This window comes from Cervus canadensis, chromosome 26, assembly GCF_019320065.1.
Source record: "Cervus canadensis isolate Bull #8, Minnesota chromosome 26, ASM1932006v1, whole genome shotgun sequence".
Classification (NCBI taxonomy): domain Eukaryota; kingdom Metazoa; phylum Chordata; class Mammalia; order Artiodactyla; family Cervidae; genus Cervus; species Cervus canadensis.
The window spans coordinates 4,153,417-4,177,502 of NC_057411.1; the positions used below are offsets into that span (position 1 = coordinate 4,153,417).

At 38.6% G+C, this 24,086-nt stretch overlaps 1 protein-coding gene across 15 annotated transcripts in view; it reads right to left on the minus strand.

Moving 5' to 3' along the window:
- Positions 1-24,086, minus strand: part of CLOCK (clock circadian regulator) — a 131,956-nt gene that overhangs the window by 85,572 nt on the left and 22,298 nt on the right. For 8 of the 15 annotated variants that reach the window (XM_043448404.1, XM_043448416.1, XM_043448417.1 and 5 more), the window contains exon 3: positions 8,911-8,997. The exons of the other annotated variants lie outside the window; for them this stretch is intronic. The gene's annotated coding sequence lies outside the window, so the exon portion shown is untranslated. The remainder of the gene's footprint in view (positions 1-8,910; positions 8,998-24,086) is intronic. 15 annotated transcript variants of the gene reach the window in all.

Sequence of the window (24,086 nt, forward strand, 5' to 3'; positions counted from 1 at the left end):
GTTGATCATGAAAAAAATGAAGTTCAAAAACAGACAATACCAATGAATACTGAATCAAGCCAGAGTAACAGTTCCCTTTGGGAGAGCATGATGACTGTCAGGGGGCATGAAGGAGACTCCAGGATTGATGAAAATGTTCTACATCTTGACCTTGGTATTGGTATTGGTTAAACAAGTGTTCACTTCATAAAATTTCATCAAAATGACACTCAGTATTTATGCACTGGATAATATGCATGTTTTAATATAAAGCATTTAAAAGTTACCAATACTACATCAGTCCCTTGATCTTTCTATTTTTAATTTTTTGGTTATTTTACTTGGTGAAACTGAAGTCTAGTAGAACTAGGTTTCTATTATCAGTCTGCCTCCTACTTGGGGACTAAAAGTCATATTTACTTTCTTTTTCTGGACAATTACTGAAGCATAGTCTTATGTGTGGATCATTCCCACATTATGAGGGCAACAAAAGTCTACCCTGAAGTTATGTACAAACTAGATAATTCTAAGATAGTATTTTTTTCTCAATATATATATAATCAATTTTCTATATTGAGCTCCAAATCACCAGTTCCCACAGTCTGTATCTGGAAAAAAGGAGGTAAGAAAACACAAAGCTTCTAAGGCTTAGCATCTAGGCTCTGGTCTAGCTAAATTTGAAAAGTCAAAGTTGTTCAGTTGTGTCCAATTCTTTGCGACCCCACAGACTATACATTCAATTCTCCAGGCCAGAATACTGGAGTGGGTAGCCTTTCCCTTCTCCAGGGGATCTTCCCAAACCAAGGATCAAACCCAGGTCTTCTGCATTGCAGGTGGATTCTGACCAGCTGAGCCAAAAGGGAAGCTAAACTTGAAAAAAGCATATCAAAACAAGGTGTGAGCATAATGCTGCTCTGAAATAAAATCAATTATTAAATGTAAAGTGCTTTAAAAATAAGGCATAAAGCGAAAGTGAACTTGCTCAGTCATGTCCAACTCTTTGTGACCCCATGGACTATAGACCACCAGGCTCCTCCATCCATGGAATTTTCCAGGCAAGAGTACTGGAGTGGATTGCCATTTCCTTCTCCAGAGGATCTTCCCCACCCAGGGATCGAACCCGGGTCTCCCGCTTCGCAAGCAGATACTTTTACCACCTGAGCCATGAGGGAAGAACTAAAAAAAAATAATAATAATGCATATCATAATGTAAATGCCCACCAAAAAGTCTGCAATTCTTTATACCCAGCTTGAAAAACATTATAACAGATCCTTACTCTTGAATTTCCTTCAAAATATTGAAGATAATAAAAAATAGATCTACTTTAAAAAAAATATTTATGGAGCTAAGGGAAAACTTAAACAGATTTTTATTGAAACAAGCTGAAGTGAACATTAAAGAAAAGTACACGATAGATGAAAATTTAATAAACTATACCTAGGATGTTTTTTTCAGTTCTAAACTATACTACTATTTAACAATGATGTTAGGAGAACTCCTATATATACTTTATCCAATCTGCCAAATTTTAACATCTGCATCATCATCTTTACACACAGATAAACATATTTTCTGAAACATTTGAGAGTAAGGTGCATATACCATTCCCTTTAATACTCCCAAATACTTAAATGTGTACCTCCTAAGAACAAAGATATCCTTTTACAATCTAACGTCTATTTTTTAAAAGGGGTAAATAAAGTCCTCTAGGGCTTTCTTCTTCCTCCAGTTTAGGATTCAGTTTAGTCATGTATTGGATTTAGCCATTGTATCTCCTGAGCAGAGATATTAAGAAGAGGTGGCAAGAATACACAGAAGAATTGTACAGAAAAGATCTTCACAACCCAAATAATCACGATGGTGTGATCACTCACCTAGAGCCAGACATCCTGGAATGTGAAGTCAAGTGGGCCTTAGAAAGCATCACTCCAAACAAAGCTAGTGGAGGTGATGGCATTCCAGTTGAGCTATTTCAAATCCTGAAAGATGATGCTGTTAAAGTGCTGCACTCAATATGCCAACAAATTTGGAAAACTCAGCAGTGGCCACAGGACTGGAAAAGGTCAGTTTTCATTCCAATCCCAAAGAAAGGCAATGCCAAAGAATGCTCGAACTACCGCACAATTTCACTCATCTCACACGCTAGTAAAGTAATGCTCAAAATTCTCCAAGCCAGGCTTCAGCAATACGTGAACTGTGAACTTCCAGACGTTCAAGCTGGTTTTAGAAAAGGCAGAGGAACCAGAGATCAAACTGCCAACATCCACTGGATCATCGAAAAAGCAAGAGAGTTTCAGAAAAACATCTATTTCTGCTTTATTGACTATGCCAAAGCCTTTGACTGTGTGGATCACAATAACTGTGGAAAATTCTTCAAGAGATGGGAATACCAGACCACCTGACCTGCCTCTTGAGAAACCTGTATGCAGGTCAGGAAGCAACAGTTAGAACTGGACATGGAACAACAGACTGGTTCCAAATAGGAAAAGGAGTACATCAAGGCTGTATATTGTCACCCTGCTTATTTAACTTATATTCAGAGTACGTCATGAGAAATGCTGGGCTGGATGAAACACAAGCTGTAATCAAGATTGCCAGGAGAAATATCAATAACCTCAGATATGCAGATGACACCACCCTTATGGCAGAAAGTGAAGAACTAAAGATCCTCTTGATGAAAGTGAAACAGGAGAGTGAAAAAGTTGGCTTAAAGCTCAACATTCAGAAAACTAAGATCATGGCATCCAGTCCCATCACTTCACGGCAAACAGATGGGGGAAGAGTGGCTGACTTTATTTTTCTGGGCTCCAAAATCATTGCAGATGGTGACTGCAGCCATGAAATAAAAAGATGCTTACTCCTTGGAAGAAAAGTTATGACCAACCTAGACAGAATACTAAAAAGCACAGACATTACTTTGTCAACAAAGGTCCATCTAGTCAAGGCTATGGTTTTTCCAGGGGTCATGTATGGATGTGAGAGTTGGACTATCAAGAAAGCCAAGTGCCAAAGGATTGATGCTTTTGAACTGTGGTGTTGGAGAAGACTCTTGAGAGTCCCTTGGACTGCAAGGAGATCCAACCAGTCCATCCTAAAGGAAATCAATCCTGAGTGTTCACTGTAAGGACTGATGCTGAAGCTGAAACTCCAATACTTTGGCCACCTCATGCGAAGAGTTGACTCATTGGAAAAGACCCTGATGCTGGGAGGGGTTGGGGGCAGGAGGAGAAGGGGATGACAGAGGATGAGATGGCTGGATGGCATCACCGACTCGATGGACATGAGTCTGAGTAAACTCCGGGAGTTGATGATGGACAGGGAGGCCTGGCATGCTGCATTTCATGGGGTCGCAAAGAGTCAGGCGTGACTGAACTGAACTGAAACACGTTTTAAACTGTCTTGTCTTTATAAGGTATTCTGCAAGACATGATTTTAAGACATAGGTTCTTGAGCAAATCAAACAGGGAAGTTTCATTAAAAAAGAGATTCAACTGAAGAGTTGGGAAAAGTTTCAGAAGACTTAGATGAGAATATATAAAACTTCCTACTCAAGAGTGGCTTTAGTATATATATTTTTTAAAGCTTTATTATCAAAAGGTTTCTAGATTTGATACTGTTAAATCTTATCCCTCAAGATGTCAAAACATTATTATAACTTAGATGAATTAAAAATTATTAATTAACAGACAAATCTGGCCAATGATTTGATAGCTATCTGTAGGGAATGAATGCAGAAATGGATTCAGAAAAAATTACTGTTTTCATCAAAATTCTCTCCTACAGTAACAAAAAGACACCTAATCCCAGTAAGCAAATCTTTAAATGAACTGGAATTATTGTGACCCTGCATAGAAATAATAGCTATTTGAGATGCAAGATATCATGTACTTTTACTCAACAAACATTGACTGTGTGCCAACTATGTGCCAGATCTATGACAGCTACAAAGAGATCAAATAATTTTAAAAAATCAGGCATGGTACTCACCCTTAAGAAATTTATAATTTAGCAAACCTAAGATTCCTGCTTTCAAATAGGAAAGGTATTATTTTTCTCTATGCTGAAAATGAAGCAACTAGGATGCAGTGTGGTAAATGTGTCAAACTGCACAGAACTGTGACATGTTCCAGAGACACAAGAAGTTAGCAATAGTTGCTCAGTCATGTCTGACTCTTTGCAAACCCATGGACAGCAGCCTGCCAGGCTCCTCTGTCCATGGAATTCTCCAGGCAAGAATAGTGGAGTGGGTTGCCATTTCCTTGTCCAGGGGACTTTCTCAACCCAGGGAAAGAACCTGGATCTCCCACATCGCAGGGAGATTCTTTACCATCTGAGCCACCAGGGAAGCCACAGAAGAGCACAAGAAAGGTAGATCCTAAAATTGTGGTCTTAAATCTCACAGAGGACTTAATTTGCCTCGGTCAGGCTGCAGACGACTCCTTAAAAATATCCTCCAATCTATCCATTGACTCCAAAAGGGACCATGTTCCTTAATCCCCAATGTACATACTAGCCTTGTTACACTGAGTCAGTCACCAACTACTTTCCAAATAAAATATTAGTACTTTTACATAAAAATATGATAACAGATATATCTCCTTACACAGAAACAGATAATGTCCTTTACAGATAAACTCCTTACGTAGAAAAAAACAGAAACTGCACAAAAGGTATTTACTACTAGATACTTTTAGAATGGATGTGATAATAAATATGCAAATCGAAGACTGGCTGGTCATAGTGGTTCTTTAATAATTTAACTGTGTCGGTGATAGGCTATAGGAGGTCATATGAGTCAGTGAAGCTTGGTTCTTTTCAAAGTTGTATGTAACCTAATACCTTTTCATTCAATTAGTGTGAGGAATGCCACGGCTAGAAGAAACAGGATGAAGAGTGTTAGAATGTTAATTTTAAACATTTTGTTAGGAGAGTTGAACCTTATAATAATAATGATTTTTTTATACAATTACTAGGCTCTGCAGTCTAACCTGTGTTCTCTAGCAGGGTGTTTTCATGAATTAAGATTATATCATTAAGTAGTTTTACGGTGCTTTTGAAAAGTAGGTCTTATTTCTGTCTTTTTGTACTGGGAGAAATATATAATAGAAACTGACTTGGATTACTCTGGTGTAAACTCATATTACATAGGACCTTAACTATTGAATAAATGAATATTTAATATTGGTTATGCCATTGGGATGTCCTGACCCAACATCAAGATTCTAAACCCTACTGTCGATATGAACTCTAGAGTAAGACTATGCTGTTATCTGTAGTGTAACTTGCTCCGTTGATCAATTTTTTGGATCAGTAAGGGATCAAACATTTTGACTATTTGGTCTAAATTTTAATCATTCAGAGACTTCTCTGTTCTGTGAGATCACCCGAAACAAAACCGCTAACCTATATAAAAGTTTTATTATCCCACGATGATTTAGTTCATTGGGGGGGGGGGCATTAATTAAATAAAGCTCCATACAGTCTCTGGTCTTATTTTGTTATTCCCACCTCTTCACAGGAAGGTCAATTACTCAGAAAACAAGCGATTATGCTACCTTTGCATGGTCAGGATAACAGACGTCACTGGGCAAGCAGTGCTTCTAATACTAGTCAGACTAGAGGTGATACACTCGGTACATAGGCAAGGTTTGTACTTGTTGACTTCCTTTTACTTTTTAAAAATCTTTTGGTAGGTGCATACCTCTGTCAGATTAAGAGTAATTTTAAAAAATAATTTAACATTGACTTAGATTGTTGTTAACTACTAGTGATTCCATAACTTATATAAGCTTATGCAAGAAGAAATATTTCCTGTTAGTCATATTAACATTATTGTTTCTTTTAATTAATAGATTAGTCCAGTATTAAACTAGGAGTCGATTTATTGTTGGTATTAAAGTAAATGTGTTGCCAAGCTTGAATACTTAATCAATGGCTGTTTTTTAAGGCGACTACGGTGTTATTTTTACTCTCCAGATAAGGTTGTATCCTGTTTCTAAGGAGTTGAAACTTTTTAGATTAACATTTAAAAATACATTAAAATTTCTGATTTTTTAATAGTTTGTAAAGAGGAACTAAAATCTAAGATTCCTATTTTTTGGACAACCAGCTCTCATCAGGCTTGTTAGGCTTATCACCTCTACTTATAAATATTCCTGGAATTTTGCTATATAGATGAGTTTGTTCTAATAAACCATTCATAAGGAGCTCATCTTGCTTCTGGGTATTTAAGTTCTCTTTGTTAAAAATTTCCTAGTTAAATCATAATACAAAAGGTAAAAGGGGAAAGGTTTGTTTTTTATTATTTTTAATGCTTTTTTTTTATCATGCCCTTACAGTATTTTCTATATAGCACCCCAAATTTTTAACTTTCCATCTCTTATACTTTAAATACTGGGTGAATAATGTATTTAATCTGCTTGTAACAGTTGAATTTGTGGGAGTTTTGGGACAGATTTAAAGTATCCATAAATTATGAAACTCCTGAGAGTAAAATAAACTAGGTGTTTTTATTTACACTATCCTTTGATTTATCCAAGCACACTTTCTAGTATGCTTCCCTCATTAAGACTTTATCTCCTCATACGTGTTTGGTACTTGCTAAGAGGTTATAAAGGTTATTAATTGAGGAGGGTGATGGATGGAATGTGAATGCTTGATGGTCTGATTCAACTAGGCACTCTATTCTTAATTTACTACCATAGCCTCCTTTGGTTTTCAGTTTCATAAAAACTTTCATATAATAAGAAATATGTTTTTGAAATAGAAAATGTAGTCCATTTCCTCCCATCCCACAAGTTAACATTCTGACCTAGTATTTTTATGTATAAAAATTATACTTTCTATTATTCCTTTTTAGAGTTTGCTGAAAACAGCAGTATACAGACTGAATTAGCAAATGCTGGTGAGGTTTATCAGGGTTTATCAATTATAGAGCAGGCTCCTCTAGAGGGGTATGAAGCACCATCAAGTCTCTTGAGTTTTAAGCTATTGCTAATAGAACTCTGGCAAATAATTTTGTTACTGTAATTATCCGAGTTTAGGGCTAAGCATAATGGGTTATCTAATCCTGGTTTGAATCTTAGCTGTCGTGTGATCAAGAACTGCTAAAGTCACTTTTGTAGTTTATTTTTATTTTAGCTATAGTTTTTTACGGTTTAGCTAGAACTTTTTTATTATTCTTTAACACAATTTGCACTGGTTTTCTATTAATTTGAGTTAATCATATGACTGCAGTGGCTAGCACAAAATTTACCAACCCTAAATAACATAACTAAGTCCAATTTTCATTCATGGCTTAATTTTTATCACTGCTGTTTCCCATGAGGGTGTGGCTTAAGCAAGGCAATATGACCTATTTTTGTGTGCTTGATATCTGCTTCTTTTAATCATGATTTAGAGGATAGTCTGTTTAAGCAGGCTTCCCAGCTGGTATTAGTAGTAAAGAACCTGCCTGTCAATGCAGGAGACATAAGAGACATGTGTTCCATCACTGGGTTGGGAAGATCCCCTGGAGGAGAGCATGGCAACCCACTCCAGTATTCTTGCCTGGAGAATCCCATGGCAACCCACTCCAGTATTCTTGCCTGGAGAATCCCATAGGCAGAGGAACCAGGCGGGCTACAGTCCACTGGGTCGCAAAGCTGGACACAACTGAAGCGACTTGCACGCGCGCACTGCTTAAGACATTATGGTAACACTAAAACCTGGTAAAAAAACTGAGGGTACTATTGTAATTTTCTTCCTAATATGTCCATTTACATTCACTTTAGAAGAAAAGTAATAACAGAATCAACTTATTGCCTGCTTGAAAACAGCAACACAGGTCTAATGAGAATATGGATTATACTTTCCAGGATAGAAAAAAACGTTAAGTTCAGCCACTGAGAATTGGTTATTAACTCTTATTTCCCTCTAATTTTCCCCAACTCATTTCTTATGTTAGCACTCAATCTATATAAATACTTTTCCAACTAGGTAGAGCAGAGGTCAGCTAACTTACTCTATGCTGCTGCTGCTGCTAAGTCACTTCAGTCGTGTCTGACTCTGTGCGACCCCACAGATGGCAGCCCACCAGGCTCCTCCATCCCTGGGATTCTCCAGGCAAGAATACTGGAGTGGGTTGCCATTTCCTTCTCCGATTTACTCTATAAAGGGTCATGAAGTAAATATTTTTGGCTTCCTGGGCCCTAAGGTCTCTGATGCAACTCCCTAACTCTGCCTCTATAGCCTGAAAACAGCCATACACAATATGTAAAAAAACAAGATCGGCTGTGTATCAGTAAAGCTTTATTCATAAACAGTAAACCTGAGTTTCATATAATTTCAACATATTGCAAAGTAGTACTCTTCTTCCAGGATTTTTTTCCACTAAACATTTAAAAATGTAAAGACTATTCTTAGTTTACAGGTCATACAAAACAGGCAGTAGGCTGGATTTGGTAGTGTGCAAACCCTAGATGGACAGACCTGCTTATAAGCTGGAGTTGTAGCTGGTGACTGGCCCATCTTTACCTCAGTCACCTGATCTCTAAACCTAAAACCTGACATGAAATAATTCTTATTCTACTTTTCATTCAATTGCAAGTCACCTTTCTCTCTCAAAAAAAAAACAAAACAAGTTATAGTTCTTACTTTCAGATGGTAACTTTGAAGAATTTCAAGAACTGCTGAAATACATCTGGATATCAATTAATTTTCAATAAATAATTTTTCACTTCTCTTGAGAATAAAAACTCTAAAGATAAATAAAAGCTATCAAAGAAGGTAGCAGGCTATGCTGTAAATGTTTTTATAATAATCTGTCCTATGCTCCTTGCAAGGAGATTGCAAACCTCACTGTACCCAATATTTATGTCAAAAAAAAAAAAGAGAGAGAAGGCATACTTCTGAGCTCAAAATGAAGACCGAAGATATCCAGTGAAACTCACCAAGTTGTAAAGATTCATCTAAGAGGAATGCAGAATTTTCCAAAGGCATCTTACACTGTGACAAAATCAGCTTCTAAGTTTCAGCAGCTTTACAGGAAAAAAAAATAAAAATAAAAAATCCATGAAACAAGGGCAGCTGTGGAAATATTAACCAAATTCTAAGTAACAATACTGCCAGTATTTTTTTTCCATCCACGTATACATTAATTGAAGCTTCCTATGTGCCAGGAATTGGGGATGCAGCAATGAACATGTCAGATTCTATCAATCCCTCTGGAGCTCAGTCTGTAGGGTTACTCCAAATAGGATGAAAGATTTTAAAACCATGATGGTGTGAAAGGGGAGCATGGCAGAGATACAAACTAGTCTGGTGGGAATTTGTTAGAAAATGTCTCCTAAAAAAGAGGCAATTAATGCAAGCATGAGTAGGATCTGACCAAATAAAGCAACTGGGGAGGGGAAAGAAAGAGTATGTTACATTAAAGGGAACAGCATGTTCAAAGGGGTAGATGTAGGAGAGGATATGGCATCTGTGTGAAAGTAAAAGAAGTCGGGTGTGGCTGCTCAGAGTAAGCAAAGAGATGAGAAGGTCATTCTCTGAGATGAGATACGGGCAAAGGAAGAAAGTAAGGAGTTAGAACAATTTGCCCCGCACCCCTCAGTCACACAGGGCTAACAGGCAAAGCTCACTTTAAGCCCTCACCACTTGACTGCAATAGAATAACCGTTCTGCAGCTCTTCTCAGCCCTCTGTCATCAAGGGTCTTAGAAGAGGACCCCTGCAAAGAAAGCTGACGGAAAGTCTTAAGGACGATGATCCTATCATGGAGTTTTTGCAAGGGCCTGAGAGAAAACTGCCAACCTCACTACAAATGGAAGAAGTGATCAACTAACCATCAGGAGCCCTCCTGCAAAATGAAGGGAAAGAAGAGTCCCAGCACCATCCTCAATTACTAATGAATAGTTGTCAAGCATTTTATTATGTATGAAGTCTAGTTGTAAGTGCTTTACATGTATTAACAAATTTAATCCTCACAACATCCCTGTGAGATGGTGCTTTTTATTACTCTCTATTTCCAGTATGGTTTTACAAACAGTCCAATGATCATCATTAATTTTTATTAACAATTGAAATGAAAATTATTAGAAATGTTAATGATACTTCTTTCCACCATATTAAAAGAATTTTAATTACCCTTCAATAGGAAAAGCACTATTTTAAAGATTAATTAACAAAAACAAAGGATTTCACAACATTAATTGGGTTATTTCTCTTTTAACTAGCAGTTCCGTTAGACAAGGAGTTGGAAATTCTGTTCCTTGCTCATTCATTCACTTACTATGATAGGTTCTACATATCTAATGATAAGGGGGAAAAAACACCAAATTCCTGCCCTCATGGAGTTTTATTCACTGAAATGAAAATTGATACCCCCTAGCAATTATGTTTTTATAACATATCCTACTTATAAAATGTTCTTATGTAAAGAGTCAAACTCTTTGCTTTTTCCAGTTTTTCTATGGTGTTTCCAGTAGTCATGAACAAATGCGAGAACTGGACCATAATAAAGTCGAGTGCCGAAGAACTGATACTTTGAAACTGTGGAGCTGGAGAAGACTTCTGAGGGTCCCTTGGATGCAAGGAGATCCAGCCAGTCCATCCTAAAGGATATCGACACTGAACACTCACTGGAAGGGCTGATGCTGAAGCTGAAGCTCCAACACCTTGGTCACCTGATGTGAAGAGCCAATTCACTGGAAAAGACCCTTATGCTCGGCAAGATTGAGGGCAGGAGGAGAAGATCACTGGACGGCATCACCGACTCAATGAACATCAGTTTGAGCAAACTGCAGGAGACAGTGAAGGACAGGGAAGCCTGGCATGCTGCAGTCCATGAGGTCACAAAGAATCAGACACAACTTAGCAACTAAACAACAACAACAAAGAGTCAAACTACAGAATCAAATCTTTTTTTTTTTTTAGAATCAAATCTTTATATTGTACATTCTTAACAGTTGCAGTGTCACATCCAGTGGCGAAAAAAACCTTCAGTAGAAATTAAAATGGTTTCTTGCCTTCCAAAGCACAATGCTCTACTCTTGGGTCTCAGGGAGCAGACAATAAAGAAAAAAAAAAAACTGTCTAAAAGGGGCCTTTAAAGGAGTAATAATGAAAAAAAAAAAAGCTTGAGAAACACACTGCTTTAGATCAAACTTTCAATTTAAATCAATACAGAAAAGGAGTAAGTAAAATGACATCAAGAAGAAACAACCAGATAAAGTCAGAATGAGAAATATTCTATAGAACTGACCTAGTTTCTTATATATATATATATATATACTTAGAAATATTTATGGATGAATTAGATGTGGAATATGCTTCAAACAGATTCAGGAGGAGGTACACAGCTGAAGGTATACACGAAACAAGACAGGTCCTAAGTTGATAGTTATTAAAGCTGTGAGTTCATCATTCTATTCTGTACTACTGTTGTATATGTATTCCATTAAAACAAAAGCATATGTTATTTGAGGAAGATTTTGAATTCTTAAGAACTGGAGCAGAACTGTGTAATACATAGCTGGTACAAACATTTTCTATCAAAGGTGATCTACAAACCGATATCACTTTTCTCCCGAATAAACTGTACTCTTAAGAAAAAAAAGGACTCAAGATACATAACAACTAACTGCTAATATCCCATCTGAATTCTGATTCAAACAATATAAAAAGGTATTTTTCAAACAACTGGAAAAGATCTAAATAAGAACTAGGTATTATATAATATTAAGAAACTATGGTTAATTTGGTTAGATACGATAGAGTTTATGTAAGAAAATATCTTCACATTTTAAAAAAACATATAGAAGTATTTTACCGTCCCTGGTGGCTGAGGCGGTAAAGAATCTGCCCACAATGAGGGAGACCCGGGTCTGATCCCTGGGTCAGCAAGATCCCCTGGAGAAGGAAATCGCTACCCACTCCAGTATTCTTGCCTGGGAAATCCCATGGACGGAGGAGCTGGTGGGCTGGTCTGTGGGATCACAGAGAGTTGGACACGACTGAGCAGCTAACACTTAGAGGTATTAAAGAAATACCTTTTTATATTGTTTGGATCAGAACTTTTTAACTACAGAAGTATTTAGAAGTGAAGTGACAATTCCTTTCATTCTTTTTTTTTTTTCCTTAAAAAAAGAAAACCTGAAGAATGAAAGATAATGATGACAGTTTTGTCTCACTTTCCCCTTTGGAATGCCTACTGGTAAGACAGCACAGAAGTACAAAAAGTTTAAGATCTATAAAACAATGAAAAGAATGGAGTAGGAAGTTATGAACAGATGAAATGACACAGTAGATTTCTAGAGAATAGAAAGAAGATCCAAAGTGTGTTAACAGGTTAAGCAAAACTAGGGAAAGCACAGTTCAAAATTCACACACAGAGGGACTACTGTGGAGGCCTCAGTCAATCGTTCTGAGACTCTAGACTCAAATTAGCAGATAAAGAGGCTGAATACTGGTGACCTAGGAAAAAGTTTTACCTGTCTCCTTTCTCTGCACCCACTTCTTGGCTAGGCAAGCCCAGTGGCACCCCTAAGCCAAAAACTGTGCCACTCTTTTCTAAAGAAATCTAGCAGAAATCTGGCAAACTGCTCATAAAGAAACCAGAGGAATGTTAGTGTCCAGTGAGTCTGTGGTCAATACGACAAATAGAAAGCTCCTGAGAATCACAATAGGTTCCCTGCCCTTCTGCTCTAAACCTAAACTTGTCAGCAGACAAGACACTCCATCTATGTACTAAGAATTACCAACCAGTCTTTTCAAACAGAGAAAGCAATTAAGAAAAAACCCCACCTATCCAACAAGAAAAAAACACCCCACTGTAGCTATAGAAAGTAATCAAGACATTCCTGTAGCAATATACATGAGTCAACTATGTAATTTCATATGAGGAAAAACCACAGCTAGAAAAAGACAAAGGTAAATAATAAATTAACCCCAGAAGACTCACAAAGTATTCAGGTACAGAAGAAAAGGATTAAGCAATCAAAATATCCTTAAGACACTCCTAAAGAAACTGCATTCAATAAAACAAAAACAGAATGCTACAATGATACAGATTTTACAACACCAAGAATTGTTGTGAATACTTTACAAATATGAACTCCTTTGCCCACAAAGTAGTTATCCTCATTTCATAGCTCAGAAAGAGAGCGCAGAAAGGTTAAATAATTTACCTAAGGTCATATGGTTATTAAGTAGTGGAGCTGGGATCTTAACAGACACAGTCTGGCAGTCTAGTTCTATTGTATATGCTTTTAACAACTATACTATGTTGCCTCTTGAAATAATACCAACAGAAAATAAGCAAAGGTACTGGAATACTTACAATCTGCTTACAGACATTCACAGAAAAGCAGGAACATGTAGCTAAAGAAATCTGTAAGAATAAGGAATAAAAAGGCAATGACAGAAAACATAAGAGATATGATATAAGGATCAAACCAGAAAGCCAATATTCTGCTGATGAGAATTCCAAAGTGAAAGAACATAGAAAACCAAGAAATATTACCAAAAAACAGTGAGAACATTTCCTATACCTGAATGGAAACACCTGCATTTCAACAGGAAAGGTCTATCAACTCCAGAGAGTTCAGATGGAATAACAACAACTCATACCTAGACACAGGGCTTCACTGATGGCACAATGGTGAAGAATCCACCCGCCAATGCAGCAGACACAGGCACTGTGGGTTCAATCCCTGGGTTGGGAAGATCCCCTGCAGGAAGAAATGGCAACCACTCTAGTATTCTTGCCCGGAAAATTCCATGGCTAGAGGAGCCTGGCAGGCTACAGCCAATGGGGTCTCAAAAAGAGTCAGACACAAGTGAGCTACTGGGCATATACCTAGATATGTAACTATAAAATTCCAGAACTACAAAGACAACCTCATGCGAAGAGCTGACTCATCTGAAAAGTCCCTGATGCTGGGAGGGATTGGGGGTGGGAGGAGAAGGGGATGACAGAGGATGAGATGGTTGGATGGCATCACCGACTCGATGGGCATGAGTTTGAGTAGACTTCGGGAGTTGGTGATGAACAGGGAGGCCTGGCATGCTGCGATTCATGGGGTCGCAAAGAGTCGGACACAACTGAGTGACTGAACCAACTGACTGACAAAGACAACAGTGAAACACTAAAGCTCCCAAAGAGAGGAAGGGAAAGGGTTACTAAAATGTAATAAGACTCAGAGTGGCATCAGCTTTCCTACCATCTTGATTTAAACAGAACAGAGAAAAGCTCATAAGTTCAAAAGGAAATTCACTCTGAATCTAAATTTCTACACTCAAACTACCAAGCAATTATGAACCAGGTGAAGGCCATGTTCAGGCATTCAAGAATATTTACATCTTAAGTATCCTGTATATTAAAGTTACTTTGGAACATATTCCAGCAAAAAGAAAGAGAATGCCACAAAACAGGAAGATGGGATATCTAAGGAACAGTAAATCAAACCCAGAAATGCAGTGAAAGAATATCTCAGAATGTCAGATACTCAGCAGGCTTCCTTCTTACAAAGACTGAAGGAAGAAGTAGGAAAACTCTAAAAGGGATGTCTCTAGGAAAACCAGGGATTCCTTCCAACAAATAAAAGATACTGTGATTCAAGCAGGAAACATTCCTATCAAGGAAAAAAAGGTAATTACAGAATGGGGCGGGGGGGGGGGGAGATGAACAAGATTAAACAAACAAGTCAGAATATAAGGCAAACTCGTGGCATGACTGTGAAAAAATCTGCCCTAAGATAACTAAACTTACCTTTTTTTTGATAACGTATTTTTTTTTTTGAGTTCCATTATAACTTTGTACTCATGAAAAACACACAGCTCAATGAGTAACTGTAATTTACTACGTTCAGCTTTTAGAATCAACCTACTGAAAAGCCTGAGTGTTTTTGTTCTGGCCATACCATGCAGCATGCAGGGTCTCTCAGTTCCCCAACCAGGGATCAAACCTGTGCCCTCTGCATTGGGAGCGTGGAGTCTTAACCACTGCAATGTCTTAAATCTCATTACACAACAGAATAAAAATGTCATGCAATCAACCTGGTCACACACAAAAGAAAAGGTAAAAATGAAAGTGAAGGAGAAGAAAAGACAAGATAGAGAAATGGATAAAGGCCCTACTATCCTAAAGGCCCTACTGTCCTTATCTTACATAGTAGGGATTTAAAATATAATGTAGAAGAAACATTATATTTACAATTGCACCAAATGAAAGAACTAATTATACTATTTCAAACTTTAGAATGAAGAGAGATGAGTGATTAAGGACAGCAAAAGTAAGCTAAATCTTCATCACTCTCAGCAAAATCAAGAGAATAATTTAAAGTGAGTTAATCAAGAAATAAACCTTACCTGTCTCCTGAGAAACCTGCATGCAGGTCAAGAAGCAACAGTTAGAACTGGACATGGAAGGATGGACCAGTTCAAAATTGGGAAAGGAGTACGTCAAGGCTATAAATTGTTGCCCTGCTTATTTAACTTATATGCAGAGTACGTCATGAGAAATGCTGGACTCGATGAAGCACAAGTTGGAAACAAGATTGCTGGAGAAACATCAATAACCTCAGATATGCAGATGACACCACCCTCATGGCAGAAAGCAAAGAGGGCCTAAGGGCCTCTTGATGAAGGTGAAAGAGGAGAGTGAAAAAGCTGGCTTAGAACTCAACATTCAAAAAACTAACATCATGGCGTCTGGTCCCATAACTTCATGGCAAATAGATGGGGAAAAAATGGAAACAGACTTTATTTTGTTGGGCTCCAAAATCACTGCCGATGGTGACTGCAGCGATGAAATTAAAAGACACTTGCTCCTTGGAAGAAAGACTATACACACCTAGACAGCTTATTGAAAAGCAGACACATTACTCTGCCGACAAAGGTCTGTATAGTCAAAGCTGTGGTTTTTCCAGTGGTCATGTATGGATGTGAGAGTTGGACCATAAAGAAGGCTGAGCACTGAAGAACTGATGCTCTTGAACGGTGGTGCTGGAGAAGACTCTTGAGAGTAATCTTGGACAGCAAGGAGATCAAACCAGTCAATCCTAAAGGAAATCAATCCTAAATATTCATTGGAAGGACTGATGCTAAAGCTGAAGCTTCAATACCACCTAATGTGCAGAGCTGACTCATTAGAAAAGACCGTGATGCTGGGAAAGACTGAAGGCAGGAGGAGAAGGGGATGACAGAGGATAAGATGGTTGGATGGCATCACTGACTCAATGGACATGAGTTTGAGCAACCTCCAGGAGATGGTGAAGGACAGGGAAGCCTGACGTGCTGCAGTCCATGGAGTCGCGAAGAGTTGGACACAACTGAGTCACTGAACAACGACAACAAATCAAGAAATAAAAGCAGATCTCAATAAAGAAAAGCCTAGGACCAGGTGGCTTCACAGGAAAAAATTCTCCAAAACATTAAAAAAAGAATATACCAGGGGAGGAGCCAAGATGGCAGAGGAATAGGACGGGGAGACCACTTTCTCCCCTACAAATTCATCGAAAGAACAATTGAACGCAGAGCAAACTTCACAAAACAACTTCTGATTGCTAGCTGAGGTCATCAGGCGCCCAGAAAAGCAGCCCATTGTCTTCGAAAGGAGGTAGGACAAAATATAAAAGATAAAAAGAGAGACAAAAGAGCTAGGGATGGAGACCTGTCCCAGAAAGGGAGTCTTAATAGAGGAAGTTTCCAAACACCAGGAAACCCTCGCACTGGCGGGTCTGGGGGAAGTTTTTGAATCTCAGAGGGCAACCTGACTGGGAGGGGAAGAATAAATAAAACCCACAGATTACGTGCCTAAAAGCAACTCCCAGCAGAAAAGTACCCCAGACGCCCGCATCTGCCACCAGCAATTAGGGGCGGAACAGAGAGGAGCGGGCGGCATTGCTTAGGGTAAGGACCGGGCCTGAGTGCCCTGAGGGCAATCGGAGGGAGCTTTTGTGAGAAACCAACTTAAACTGTGGGACAACGAAAGAGAGAGAGAGAAAATTAACCGGCCCGAACACACTGCCGGCCGTTCGCAGAACAAAGGGTCTGAGCAAGTCCAGAGAAGAGCTCGCAGGCTGCGGACCGGCCCAGCCCCGCCGGAGGCAGGAGGCAGTGGGGAGGGGAAAGGGGCAGGCTTGGCCCCAAGGACCGCAACCCCTACCGCACTGCAAACAGGCCCCCAGTTTCTAACCAAAGACCTCCTGAGATTCTGGATGGTCGACATCCGCCGGGAGGGTCGCGGTGAGACACAGGGCGCAGGCACCCGACCGGTGCGGGCGGGGACTGATACTGGGACCGCGGAGGGGAGAAGGCGCGCCGCACCCGGGGAGAGTGCGACCCTCAAGCTCCTAGCTGCCCAGGCTGCTTGGGCTGTGCTTTTCCGGAACACCCGAGGGCTGGGGCTGGAACCGCGCCGGGAGCCTGAGCAGCGTAGAGGGGAAAGCAGCGCCAGCCCCTCCCCGCAGCGCGACGGAACTAGCAACCTGAATAAGAGACCACCTCCGCCTGCCTGTGTCAGGGCGGAAATTAGGCGCAGAAGAGACCGGCAAACAGAAGCCAAATAAACAAAGAGAACCGCTTCAGAAGGGACCCGTGCAACAGATTAAAATCCCTGTAGATAACACCAACTACACGGGAAGGGGCCTGTAAATATCGAGAAGTGTAAGCTGGAAGGAGGAGCTACCTAAAACTGAACCAAACCCCCACTGACCGCAACAGCTCCAGAGAAATTCCTAGATATACTTTTACCTTTTCTTTTCTCTTTTTTATCTTTTATTTTCTTTTAAAATTCCCTACTACTCCCCCATTACTCCTTAACTTTCATTTTCATATATTTTTACGATTTTTTTTAATTAAGAAAAAATTTTTTTGTTTTTCTTTTTCTCTTCTCTTTTCTATTTTTCTTTTTCTCTTATTTCCTTTTAAAGTCCTCTATTACTCCTCTACTACTCCTTAATTTTCATTTTCATTTCACTATAACCTTACAAAAAAAAAAAGAGAAGCCCTATTTTTAAACCGAACTTCATATATATTTCTAAAATTTTTTTGTGTGTGTTTTGGTTTTTGTTTTTAATATTGTATTTTTAAGAGTCTAACCTCTACTCTAGATTTTTAATCTTTGTTTTTCAGTATATGATATAAATTGTGGACATTTAAGAATCCAATATTCAGTTCCCATTTTTATTCAGGAGTGTGTTGATTACTCTCTCCCAATCTTGACTCTCCGTTTTCTACCTCAGAACACCTCTATTTCCTCCTTTCCCCTTCTCTTCCCAATCCAATTCTGTGAATCTTTGTGGGTGTCTGGGCTACAGAGAACACTCTGGGAACAGACAACTGTGTAGATCTGTCTCTCTCCTCTTGAGTCCCCCTTTTTCTCCTCCTGCTCATCTCTATCTCCCTCCTCCCTCTCCTCTTCTTCATGTAACTCTGTGAACCTCTCTGGGTGTCCCTCACTGTGGAGAATCTTTTCACCATTAACCTAGAAATTTTATTATCAGTCCTGTATAGTTGGAGAAGTCTTGAGACTAGTGGAAGAATAAAACTGAAATCCAGAGGCAGGAGACTTAAGCCCAAAACCTGAGAACACCAGAAAACTCCTGACTACATGGAACTTTAAGTAATAAGAGACCATCCAAAAGCCTCCATACCTACACTGAAACCAACCACCACCCAAGAGCCAATAAGTTTTAGAGCAAGACATACCATGCAAATTCTCCAGCAACGCAGGAACATAGCCCTAAACGTCAACATACAGGCTGCCCAAGGTCACACCTAACACACAGACCCATCTCAAAACTCATTACTGCGCACTCCATTGCACTCCAGAGAGAAGAAATCTAGTTCCACGCACCAGACACCGACCCAAGCTTCCCTAACCAGGAAACCTTGACAAGCCAATCGTCCAACCCCACCCACTGGGTGAAACCTCCACAATAAAAAAGAACCACAGACCTCCAGAATACAGAAAGCCCACTCCCACAGCAATCTAAACAAGATGAAAAGGCAGAGAAATACCCAACAGGTAAAGGAACATGAAAAATGCCCACCAAGTCAAACAAAAGAGGAGATAGGGAATCTACCTGAAAAAAAATTTAGAATAATGATAATAAAAATGATCCAAAATCTTGAAAACAAAATGGAGTTACAGATAAATAGCCTGGAGACAAAGATTGAGAAGATGCAAGAAATGTTTAATAAAGACCTAGAAGAAATAAAAAAGAGTCAATTAAAAATGAATAATGCAATAAATGAGATCAAAAACACTCTGGAGGGAACCAAGAGTAGAATAAGGGAGACAGAAGATAGGATAAGTGAGGTAGAAGATAAAATGGTGGAAATAAATGAAGCAGAGAGGAAAAAAGAAAAAAGAATCAAAAGAAATGAGGACAACCTCAGGGACCTCTGGGACAATGTGAAATGCCCCAACATTCGAATCATAGGAGTCCCAGAAGAAGAAGACAAAAAGAAAGGCCATGAGAAAATACTCGAGGAGATAATAGCTGAAAACTTCCCTAAAATGGGGAAGGAAATAGCCACCCAAGTCCAAGAAACCCAGAGAGTCCCAAACAGGATAAACCCAAGGCGAAACACCCCAAGACACATATTAATCAAATTAACAAAGATCAAACACAAAGAACAAATATTAAAAGCAGCAAGGGAGAAACAACAAATAACACACAAAGGGATTCCCATAAGGATAACAGCTGATCTATCAATAGAAACCCTCCAGGCCAGAAGGAAATGGCAGGACGTACTGAAAGTAATGAAAGAGAATAACCTACCACCTAGATTACTGTATCCAGCAAGGATCTCATTCAGATATGAAGGAGAATTCAAAAGCTTTACAGACAAGCAAAAGCTGAGAGAATTCAGCACCACCAAACCAGCTCTTCAACAAATGCTAAAGCATCTTCTCTAGACAGGAAATGCAGAAAGGTTGTATAAACGTGAACCCAAAACAACAAAGTAAATGGCAACGGGACCACACCTATCAATAATTACCTTAAATGTAAATGGGTTGAATGCCCCAACCAAAAGACAAAGATTGGCTGAATGGATACAAAAACAAGACCCCTATATATGCTGTCTACAAGAGACCCACCTCAAAGCAAGAGACACATACAGACTAAAAGTGAAGGGCTGGAAAAAAATATTCCATGCAAACGGAGACCAAAAGAAAGCAGGAGTTGCAATACTCGTATCAGATAAAATAGACTTTCAAATAAAGGATGTGAAAAGAGACAAAGAAGGACACTACATAATGATCAAAGGGTCAATCCAAGAAGAAGATGTAACAATTATAAATATATATGCACCCAACATAGGAGCACCACAATATGTATGGCAAACGCTAACGAGTATGAAAGAGGAAATTGATAGTAACACAATAATAGTGGGAGACTTTAATACCCCACTCACAACTATGGATAGATCAACTAAACAGAAAATTAACAAGAAAACACAAACCTTAAATGACACAATGGACCAGCTAGACCTAATTGATATCTATAGGACATTTCACCCCAAAACAATCAACTTCACCTTTTCTCAAGTGCACACGGAACCTTCTCCAGAATAGATCACATCCTGGGCCATAAATCTAGTCTTGGAAAATTCAAAAAAACTGAAATATTCCAGTCATCTTTTCTGACCACAGTGCAGTAAGATTAGATCTCAATTACAGGAAAAAAATTGTTAAAAATTCAAACATATGGAGGCTAAATAACATGCTTCTGAATAACCAACAAATCATAGAAGAAATCAAAAAAGAAATCAAAATATGCATAGAAATGAATGAAAATGAAAACACAACAACCCAAAACCTATGGGACACTGTAAAAGCAGTACTAAGGGGAAGGTTCATAGCATTACAGGCTTACCTCAAGAAACAAGAAAAAAGCCAAATAAATAACCTAACTCTACACCTAAAGCAATTAGAGAAGGAAGAAATGAAGAACCCCAGGGTTAGTAGAAGGAAAGAAATCTTAAAAATCAGGGCAGAAATAAATGCAAAAGAAACTAAAGAGACCATAGCAAAAATCAACAAAGCTAAAAGCTGGTTTTTTGAAAAAATAAACAAAATTGACAAACCATTAGCAAGACTCATTAAGAAACAAAGAGAGAAGAACCAAATTAACAAAATTAGAAATGAAAATGGAGAGATCACAACAGACAACACTGAAATACAAAGGATCATAAGAGACTACTACCAGCAGCTCTATGCCAATAAAATGGACAACTTGGAAGAAATGGACAAATTCTTAGAAAAGTATAACTTTCCAAAACTGAACCAGGAAGAAATAGAAGATCTTAACAGAGCCATCACAAGCAAGGAAATCGAAACTGTAATCAGAAATCTTCCAGCAAACAAAAGCCCAGGACCAGATGGCTTCACAGCTGAATTCTACCAAAAATTTAGAGAAGAGCTAACACCTATCTTACTCAAACTCTTTTGGAAAATTGCAGAAGGTAAACTTCCAAACTCATTCTATGAGGCCACTATCACCCTAATTCCAAAACCAGACAAAGATGCCACAAAAAAAGAAAACTACAGGCCAATATCACTGATGAACATAGATGGAAAAATCCTTAACAAAATTCTAGCAAACAGAATCCAACAACATATTAAAAAAATCATACACCATGACCAAGTGGGCTTTATCCCAGGAATGCAAGGATTCTTTAATATCCGCAAATCAATCAATGTAATACACCACATTAACAAATTGAAAGATAAAAACCATATGATTATCTCAATAGATGCAGAGAAAGCCTTTGACAAAATTCAACACTCATTTATGATTAAAACTCTCCAAAAAGCAGGAATAGAAGGAACATACCTCAACATAATAAACGCTATATATGACAAACCCACAGCAAGCATCACCCTCAATGGTGAAAAATTGAAAGCATTTCCCCTGAAATCAGGAACAAGACAAGGGTGCCCACTCTCACCACTACTATTCAACATAGTTTTGGAAGTTTTGGCCACAGCAATCAGAGCAGAAAAAGAAGTAAAAGGAATCCAGATAGGAAAAGAAGAAGTGAAACTCTCGCTGTTTGCAGATGACATGATCCTCTACATAGAAAACCCTAAAGACTCTACCAGAAAATTACTAGAGCTAATCAACGAATATAGTAAAGTTGCAGGATATAAAATTAACACACAGAAATCCCTTGCATTCCTATACACTACCAATGAGAAAACAGAAAGAGAAATTAAGGAAACAATACCATTCACCACTACAACAAAAAGAATAAAATACTTAGGAGTATATCTACCTAAAGAAACAAAAGACCTATACATAGAAAACTATAAAACACTGATGAAAGAAATCAAAGAGGACACAAACAGATGGAGAAACATACCATGTTCATGGATTGGAAGAATCAATATTGTCAAAATGGCTATTCTACCCAAAGCAATCTATAGATTCAATGCAATCCCTATCAAGCTACCAACGGTATTTTTCACAGAACTAGAACAAATAATTTCACAATTTGTATGGAAATACAAAAAACCTCGAATAGCCAAAGTAATCTTGAGAAAGAAGAATGGAACTGGAGGAATCAACCTGCCTGACTTCAGACTCTACTACAAAGCCACAGTCATCAAGACAGTATGGTACTGGCACAAAGACAGAAATATAGATCAATGGAACAGAATAGAAAGCCCAGAGATAAATCCACGAACCTATGGACACCTTATCTTTGACAAAGGAGGCAAGGATATACAATGGAAAAAGACAACCTCTTTAACAAGTGGTGCTGGGAAAACTGGTCAACCACTTGTAAAAGAATGAAACTAGAACACTTTCTAACACCATACACAAAAATAAACTCAAAATGGATTAAAGATCTAAATGTAAGACCAGAAACTATAAAACTCCTAGAGGAGAACATAGGCAAAACACTCTCCGACATAAATCACAGCAAGATCCTCTATGACCCACCTCCCAGAATATTGGAAATAAAAGCAAAAATAAACAAATGGGACCTAATGAAACTTAAAAGCTTTTGCACAACAAAGGAAACTATAAGTAAGGTGAAAAGACAGCCTTCAGATTGGGAGAAAATAATAGCAAATGAAGAAACAGACAAAGGATTAATCTCAAAAATATACAAGCAACTCCTGCAGCTCAATTCCAGAAAAATAAAAAAAAAAAAAAAAAATGGGCCAAGAACTAAACAGACATTTCTCCAAAGAAGACATACAGATGGCTAACAAACACATGAAAAGATGCTCAACATCACTCATTATCAGAGAAATGCAAATCAAAACCACAATGAGGTACCATTACACACCAGTCAGGATGGCTGCTATCCAAAAGTCTACAAGCAATAAATGCTGGAGAGGGTGTGGAGAAAAGGGAACCCTCTTACACTGTTGGTGGGAATGCAAACTAGTACAGCCACTATGGAAAACAGTGTGGAGATTTCTTAAAAAACTGGAAATAGAACTGCCATATGACCCAGCAATCCCACTTCTGGGCATACACACTGAGGAAACCAGATCTGAAAGAGACACGTGCACCCCAATGTTCATCGCAGCACTGTTTATAATAGCCAGGACATGGAAGCAACCTAGATGCCCATCAGCAGACGAATGGATAAGGAAGCTGTGGTACATATACACCATGGAATATTACTCAGCCATTAAAAAGAATTCATTTGAATCAGTTCTAATGAGATGGATGAAACTGGAGCCCATTATACAGAGTGAAGCAAGCCAGAAAGATAAAGAACATTACAGCATACTAACACATATATATGGAATTTAGAAAGATGGTAATGATAACCCTATATGCAAAACAGAAAAAGAGACACAGATGTACAGAACAGACTTTTGGACTCTGTGGGAGAAGGCGAGGGTAGGATGTTTCGAGAGAATGTTTCGAGAGAACAGCATGTATATTATCTATAGTGAAACAGATCACCAGCCCTGATGGGATGCATGAGACAAGTGCTCGGGCCTGGTGCACCGGGAAGACCCAGAGGAACTGGGTGGAGAGGGAGGTGGGAGAGGGGATCAGGATGGGGAATACGTGTAACTCCATGGCTGATTCATGTCAATCTATGACAAAACCCACTGCAATGTTGTGAAGTAATTAGCCTCCAAC